Raw genomic sequence first — 9980 nt, 5'->3', positions numbered from 1 at the left:
GTTCGTGTAAAATGTCTGTCTGTCTGCTCGTCTCTCTCTCTCTCTGTCTCTTTCTCTTTTCTCTCTCTCTCTCGTTCAATGATGTAAAGCACTAATTCTTGTCTTTCTATAATCCAAAATAGAGCTGACTATATGGTGTGATTTTATCAGAGCTTATGGGCAGGACAATAAGCCATCATCTAGTATTGCGCGACAATAATCGGCTCCGTATGAATCTAAACAATGATAGAGATATTAGAAGGACAATGTTGATACTGAACTATAGATGCTAAGCGTGTTTGTATTTACGAGTCATCAGTGTGATACCAATTGCGGTCTTGTTGATCTAATCTCTCTCTCTCTCTCTCTCTCTCTCTCTCTCTCTCTCTCTCCGTCCCCCAATCTATTTATCTAATATACGCATACAGAATAAAGTAAATTATATCGAGGCAGCAATCTTTATTAAATAACAGTAACGATAAGATGATTCAATTAATAATTTTTATAATAAGCTCTTTACGTAAATTCACATTTAATAATATTCTTTATAAAGTGTATTATTTAAGCAAAGTATCTCAATTGTCGCAATTATATACTTAAAATTATTAATCACTTAAATTTTTAATTCTTGTCGTCTATAATTAATTTAAAAATTTATGAAATTTTCATTTCCATGCTTTTCTAACGATAATTGATACAAATGAATAGATACAGTCCTTTTTACTTTTATTACAGATGGTTATATATTCGATAGTCTCGATTAAAATTATGACTCATGTAGTAGGTAGGTGGGAAGTGAAATTATCTATACAAGGATTAAATATTTTGTTTCATTGAATAATAATTGGCAAAAGTGTTTGAAGTATTTAATTAGTTTGTGCATCATTATAATATCAATTTGAAGCTGCGCCAAAATATTAAACGAGCAATTATATAATTAAGAGCCAAATTACTTCGGAATAAATAATGAGAAATAGTGAGAAATTATAGGCAATTAAATTTGGTTGATGTTGTTACGTTTGTAATAAACAATACATATACAAGTTAGAGTATTTTCACAGCAGATTAATCATCAATGAATTTGCTCCTAATTTCGGCTAGTAATGAAAAATTAAACATCATTTTAAAAATCCAAAAAGAACTTTCCAGCATTGCAAATAGCATATAAATGTTGATACAATATTTAAAAAAAAAAAAAAAAGATTGCACAAATTTAAACTTTAGCTGTAATATTCGCCTATTTGTACTATTGTTATCAAACAATCTCAAATATTTTAGTGTGATTAAAAGATTAAATGTTCACTATAACATAAAAGAACTTTATTTTCTCGTTAAAAAATGTTCCATTGAGTCTTTATATATTATGTACATAAAATTGGTTGTTTCCTATTACAAATTTGATAGAATACAAATGTAGATATTAACATTTTGTGGATAAATTAATTACATTAGCTTTCATTATTTAATCGTTGAAAATTTCCGAAAATATTATACTCGTAACAAGAATTTACAATGAATCATAACTTTATTAATGTATTCATTAATATTCATAGTGTGATATTTCATTAACAAAACCATGTTTACATTTAAATTGAACAGTATGAATCGCTCAGATATTAGCATATGATTTAATTAGAAATGATTTATTGTTGAAACAAAAATTCTTTTCTTTTAATTTTGTTGGTTGAATGCTTTCTGAAAAAAAAAACTCGTTTCCATTAGTCACATAATACCGTAGATGCGCTTAAAGCAAAAGAACAATATCGTAAATGCTTGCGAGAAAATTCTTTCATCCAATATAGCTTGAGATAAATTGAAAAAAAACCTGAAAGCAGCACGAAGCTCAGAATTCTCGTTTCACGCGTGTCATATTCTTCTATCTCCGTTAGAGCGATACAACTACAATCTCTTAACGTCATCTTTCATCTCCTATTTATGTATACATTGCTTTCGCATATCATGACGACGACTCTGTACATCCAAGGAGCACTTTTAATGATCCGATTCCTAGGAAACTTAAAAAAATCATATTAAACAGTTGCTTAAAAGGATTCTAATGTCCCTGATATGTTTACATTAACGATTAGGCCGAATATATATGTCTAATACAAATCTTTCAATAGTTTCAAGTATTTTTAAATCATTAAGTATTGATTTTCTTTTATTGCAGTTTTAAATAACTCTTAACTATTCATAATATATATATATATATATATATATATTCTATATAATGATAGGCATTTATAAAAAGTTATATAAAAATATAAAAAATATACATATTATTATATATAACTTTAGAATTGAATATATATGTAATTTATAATATCATACATTAAAATATATGAATTTATTATATATATATATATATATATATATATATATATATATATATAAATATATATATATATAATCTTAAAACATTAAAACATATAAATTTGCAACAAAACAATTACTGCGAACTATTAAAAATAGAGAAAGCATAATTTGAGATTAAGGAGGGAGTACAGTATAATGTGACGTACTTATCTCTTCTTTCTTTTCTAGTTGTGCTGAAATTTTTGAAATCTCATCGATCATAGCGTTTACCAACTAATCCCCTTAGTATTTATAATCATCTAAAATGGCTGTAATTTAAATTTCAATAGTATAATCTTACATTTTTAATCAATTCATGAAAAATTTTTTTTTTTTTAAAGAATATTTATTAATATTCTAATAAAGAAATAGCTATTACTTAAAAAATACGATTTCAAATAAATAAATAAAATTAAATACGTTAGGTTAAAATGATATTTTTTAACAGAGTTTTTATCGATTATTAAATTCTAATGAAATTATTGTTATTTATTAATAATTTGTAATAATGAAATATAAAACAACATAAATGCATTCACAGACTCATTTCTCTTATACATGCATTATATTCTTGATCATGATATTGTTATTAAATGGGGATTAGTTTGAGAACTTTGAATGTTAGCTAAAACTTTGTATGTTAGGTATGCACGTGCTTAAATATCTATTAAAATCTTGTACACACATATATACTAACACATTATGCATATATATGAATATCAATAGTAACGTGGAATATTTATTTAATAAAATTTTTTAAATCAGTAAAGTTTGTTCCGTACGTAGACACTAGTAAATTTATTAAATTTGAATTCCAAAAAGTCTGTATATATATTCAAGTGCATATTGAATTTATAATTATATATTATAATGTATTCGTTATACATTATCCAATAAAACTGGCATATTTATTACAAAATATGAAATTATAAATTAATTAAAAAATATTTTACGAATTACAGACATCATAATTTTTTAAGAATATTTTTTAAATTTTAAGTTAATCGCTGATGGAAATACTATGTGCTATAAAAATAATTAAATTAACACATACGTAAGATAATATAATGAATATAATTATTAATACTTGTAATAGAAAAATGCAGAAACGAATTTCATATTATATCACTATATATTGTCTCTATATAATTCGCTTTGAATTATAAATATATATTGAAAATTACAATCGTAACCAACCTATTTATTAGTTGATTATTTACATTACGAGTATTTTGAAAAACGAGTTTATTATTCTTAGAAACGTATGTTAAGAAATATTATAAAAATAATGGACATAAGTATAGCATTTAACAAATCAAACATTGAGTCAAGCTACACATAATAATAATACATTTTTGAATGTGAGGAAATTATTTTTTTTTTAGAAAATAACAAGTCTTTTTCACATAAATTTCAATAATAATGTAATGCTTGAAAAGATATTTGTAATTCGTCTACAAAATATAAAATTATATATAAATATAAAAGGATTGATGATGTATCTATAGTAATCTATACAGAAAAAAAAAAGATTACTAACTATTATATTACAAAATGATATCTTATCTTAACTATGCACAGATTCACTCATTAATTAACAAAAAAAAAGACAAAAAAAGTTTGTATTATTGTTCAATCTGACATTGATATTATCACGAAAGGCAAAAACTGTCCAAACGAAAGTAATTTTATTTGTACGTAATATTATTTAAGTTTTCATTGCCGTTGAAATTTTATTATCACTATCCATTTTCCATTTCTACATCTAACTACTCGCATAATTCATCATAGTTCTATTTAGAAATCACGTAAAGTCCAACAGCCCACCTAATCCAAGCGGCTTCCTCCATACGAACGTTTCCTTTACTCGCGGTTCACCTGTCGTCGCCCACGCGAGCAGTTAATTGCTTTTAAAAACAGAAATCCGCTTTAGTATATGTCTTATCCTCTCTTTTTAGCTCATTTAGAATTTCATCTTTCTTTTTCCGTTTCGCGTATGCTCTCAAGCAAACCCCTATCCACAAATACGAAAGCACGCGTTACCATACTCTCATGCACACATACTTGTGTATTATTTTATAGTTTTGTTGTGTCTATATAAATCTGTAAATTGGCTTATGTCATGATAAATTCTTTTTTAGTTCAGCACCACCATGTTGAACTGTTAAATATTATATTTAACAAGCAAATTTTAACGAGTATCGCCATTGTGAAAACACACTTGTTCTCTGTGAAAGGATATTCTGCACTAAAATATGCAAATGCAATTTGAAAAGATCGACATATGCTAAATTTTGTCAATTTTATGAAGTAAATAAATAGATGGTAATTAGTTGTATTAATAAAATTTTATCTTAATTTAATCTAAGTAGCTAATTTGAAATTCACGAATATATAATATATTTCTTATATATGTCAACGTACATATTATTAATTTATATTACTCATAACATAATTTATATTCTTAATATATATATATATATATTTTTTTTTTTTTTTTTTTTTTTTTTTTTGAAAGCTATTGTTTGAATGAATATGCTAGATACTTTAAATCTTTATAAACTTTTCTTTTAATCGTATGTTCATTCGTAAACAAAATTCGAACTATTAAAAATACGAGAATTGATTCCATCTGTACTACACTTGATTTTCCTCGGTTCCGCTTAACTCTCAAGCAATCATTTTTCTTTTTCAACATTATCTTTGTCTTATTCCAATTTCATTTATTCCCCTCCCCCCATTCCATTCAATGCTTATTTTATTAAAGGCGAACGTCCCTTATACATAAACTTGTTTAAGTAAATGTCTATTAGAAGAAGGATTCATTGTGTCTCAATATTTAATGAACATTTTCAAGTATTTCATCTTTATTCGATACACACGTTTCCTAACGGGACAAATCGCTCTTTTGGATAATATCATCGTATTCGAAGCTCTGCTCCTGTACATCTCATTTAAATGGGGAAGCATTTGTACAACAGTTCACTAGTCATCGCACTTATCAAATGATAAGCCTTCGCACAAACTCCTCTGAATATCTCAGCCTTGGTAGCTCGTGAATGCATAAAAAAAAAAAAAAAAAAAAAAAAAAAAAAAAAAAATACGTTTATAGACGTTCGTAAAAGTGAAGCTTCAACTACAGAGAAGGAGATTATAAAAACAAATTAAAGGCGATAAAAGAAAAAGAAGAGAGAATAATAATTTGTTGTGCGGAGTGGAGTTTCCTTTCGACATAAGACCTTAAAATATTCCATCTGATGCCGATTTAATTAAAATAGAATTCTATTGTAATGAGTGTTTGTAAATGCATAGACAGCAGAAATATCACAATGTACGAATGCATAATCGAATCTACTTGTAGAAAACATAATAAATAAACTAATCTAACAATTAATCATTTGTTTTCTCTCTCTCTCTCTCTCTCTCTCTCTCTCTCTCTTATATGCAATAGCAATTGCACAGGGCTGCGCAATTAAAATGATAGAATCAAATACACAGTCGTTCATTGTTGACATCTTAGATGTTTTTTTTTACGGATCATGTACGTTTTTCATTATCGATCCGATACATTCTTGGATCGCGCTTGTGCTTTCGTATCGACCAATTCTAATTCTAATTCAGGCGCGCCAACTCCTCTTTAAAGTTCTTCATGATACGCCTCCACGCGTCATTTGCTTCATTACGCAGATATTGAAAATTTATTTTAACCGAAACTTTTAAAATTAAGAATACCAACTGTACAATACATACATACAAGAATACACTAGACATCTTATTCGGTTTGATCTTCGCCCTTTGTTAATGTTTTTTTTTTATTGCCATTTTCTTTTAAAATATCTGATTGTTATAGCAATAGAAATAGTATTATTACCAAGCTTTTTCAAGAAATTGGATTATCTTTCGTTTAATCTCTTTTACTTATTTATAATACCTGAATTTTACTATATACCTAATTGTAATTTATTACAAGTCAGAAGCTAAAATGCCTCTTTTAATATAAATTTTCCAAACAATGACTTATGCATTCGATTTTTATAACAAAGCTATAATATATGAATACCCGACTTTAATTTTAAGCGCTGTATAATTTAAAATCGATCTGCTTTTAAGTGCAATGAATTTTTCAAACCTTATCATTACATATGATATAACTGAAAAAAAAATATATAATCCATATCAATTTTTCTTCTAATTATAATTTATTTATTTCTATCTACAGTATAAATTTATAATAATTTTTATCGTCTGACAATCTTTCTAGAAACATATAATATGGTCACCCGAGTAATCTGTGAGTGGCCAGTTTTATGTTAATCCAGAGAAAGGAAAAGTGTATATTAGAAATTCGCTTACGACAAGTCCAAATTAAAACTCAATTTTTTCGACGTTATATACTTTCTGAAATATCTTCTACCCTAGAATATATTTCAATAAAAATTAAAATTATTATATATTAAACTATATTATATTCGATTAGACCATTAGTTATTGCATTATTATAGTAATATTTATTACGTAAATAATGCGGTTGAAAGATAACGTTAATAAATTATAATAAATGTAATTACTCTAATTTGTTTCTTATCTTATAATATTGCTCTATTTGAATTAAAAATACTTATGTACAAGATATCTTGTATTTGGTAATTTTATTGATTGTAGAGGAAATAAATAAACTAATTAAAAATACTATTTAAGAAATTTATGTATGCTTTGGTGAATTCAGCGTGTAAATTTTTACACCGAATCTAAATCGTAGACGCTAACTATTTATTATTCAAGTACATCATACACATATCAAATTCGTTCTCACATTACTTCCATACACTAATGTAAGGCACACATGGATTGCAGCTACGAAAAGACAAGGTATTTTATCATTGCTTTTTCAAGACAGGCTATGAAGGGGATCAGGGAAGACACGAAACAAGTTGAAGTTGACCCGCTTCAAGGACGCGCACTTCGACTTTGCGTTCCGCGTTTGTTATCGACCAAACTTGTCGGCTTGTGCTTCCGCGCTTCCGTTGGGTCATGGGCTCCGTTGGGCGCCCTTCAACTATTCATAAAAACATGCAACTATGATTGTTAACGACGTTAATGCTTATACATGAAAGCGATTGCCGTATAATCAGTATTGTCTCTATTCATAAAAATTTCGTTTAATTTGTTTCTTTTTTTTTTTTTTGTTTTGTAATTTATTGTGTCACGGTGAATGATACTCGAATATAATTTATAATATTAAGGCGAATTTCTGCATTGATATTATTTGAAAATTTTTTTTTTTTTAACTATTATTATGTAGCCATTTATTATTTTTACAAGACAAAAGGAGCTTTCTCAAAACATTAAGAATTATCTATAAACTCATTAAATCGATCATTTTCAATAATTATTTTTCAATGTTATAAAAGCAAAACATAATGCAAGATGTAAAAAATTACTTATGCTCATTGTATCATATGAATAGGTATTGGAGTAATATAACTAATAATATTAGTTTACAATTAATATAATTTATTATAAACAAGTGATATAAAGATACCATCAATATCGATTTCTATCTTAAAATTCTATGACATTTTTATAAAAAGGTACATTTTGTTATATTCCAGGATATGCGCAATGCATTTATAATAAACAAAATAAAATAATTTATAAATAAAATTGACTAGAATCTTCAAAGGATTGTTAACATGTGATCAAGAGTAGCATATTATTACTATTGTTTATTTAAATGTTGTGATGTATATCAATGTAGACATTATTATAACGATTTATATAATAGATGATTATGACGTAACTAATTGTAGTACATTTATTATAAATTAAGAGCGAGGAGTAATGTAGAACTCCCTTAGATTGCTTAAATTATGTAAAGCGTAAAGGCCTGATATGTAGAAACTAAGAGATAGCTAAATCCTTATAATAATTTTATCTATTATGAATATAAATTATGATAAAACATTTATATTTTGAATTTCGTTAAATTGTTTAGATTGTGTAAAGCTTGATATAATACTCGTAGGTGTTGTGATTATTATATTAAAACAGACTCAAAATTAATACTACTATTTTGTAATTATATATAACGATTTACTAAATACATGTTTGTAGTTGTCGTTTTCATGTAAGAAACATTAAAAGTCTATGGTATACTTTTTTTTGTCGGAAAATAATATAGTTTCATCCCTTTAACGTTTTAATTTTATATTTTACAACTAATATTTACTTTAAATAACATTTCAATTGATCATCCAATTAAGATTTTAAACAAGTATTCTCTCAAATAATCGTATTGAGTTTACATAAATTCGGCGACTAATGAACAATAAATTAAGCAAATTACAAAAGTGAAAATTATCCCCGACAAACAATGGATTGATATGTTTTGACGTCTCGTTCATGCTCCGTATTTTAACTCACATTACATTGTTATTTTAATTATTGTACATGTATATATATATATATATATATATATATATATATATATTATACAATAAAATCCTGTTATGCAGTCAACATATAAACGAAATCCACCTGACGGCTGTATGATATCTATTAATTTTTCTAATTGATTATCCACCCGCTCCCCTATCTAGAACACGTTTTTTCTTAAAAAGGTAATATTTAATATTAAAAGTTATCTTGGTATTAATGAAAAAATCTGCCCTAGTATTATCCTTCGATTAATATAGTTTGTCATAGATGCTAGCTTAATTATAATATTCAATTTGTTCTATATGACTATTTCTAATAGTATTTATGTTTTTAAATTATTATTATAGTGTATGTATTAGACTCTTAAAATATCCCTAATTCAAAAACCAAACATTTTTAATTAAAGCCATATGATTAGAATTTATTATTATAAAATTACCATTTGAAATGTTTTTGTAAATATTTAAATAAAATTTAGAAATAATATAAAAATCATTCAAGGAGGACATCGCACAGCAAGTTGTACTTAAATTTTAGTAAAAGATTAAAAAATTTTTTAGAATTATTATTCTATTATCCAATATTATTCAATAAATATTTTCAATAATATTCAATATTTGTCAATATTACTTAGTTAATATTGGAGATAAATTCAATTATTAATTTTCAGGTAATCGGAAAACATTACATTTACACATTTTTATTTACACAAGAATGTGCATTATTTAATTATAATAAAAAAGTCAAATAAATTTGAAAAAAATTTTTTACAAATTCCCAATAATTAAGCAAAGCCTATTATTTATAAAGATTTTCTCTTGAAGTTTTGGAAATAAAATAGCAAAAACAATTTAATTATACAATTAAATATAATAATTAATCATAAAAAGAACTGCAACTCGTAAATTCATGATCCTAAAATAGAAAAATTCATTTTATTTAACATGATGTTCCATCAATTTAATGCTCTTTTCAACAAACGCGCGAAACATTTTTAGAATAATAACTCTGGAATGTTATAGGAAAATTAAAAATCGAAGTATTATTTTAAATATTAATTATACCAGTGAAATATTATATTATTGTTATAAGCTAAAAACAAAAATTGTTATTTGTTTTAAAATATATAATATATTCAATCATCTAATAATAATATAAAACTAGTAAGCAATGAATTTTATAATTACAATGGTTAGATATTATTTTAT

The sequence above is a fragment of the Ceratosolen solmsi genome, unplaced genomic scaffold, assembly GCF_000503995.2.
Source record: "Ceratosolen solmsi marchali unplaced genomic scaffold, CerSol_1.0 scaffold7, whole genome shotgun sequence".
NCBI classification, from domain to species: domain Eukaryota; kingdom Metazoa; phylum Arthropoda; class Insecta; order Hymenoptera; family Agaonidae; genus Ceratosolen; species Ceratosolen solmsi.
Note: the sequence above shows the minus strand (reverse complement) of the source record.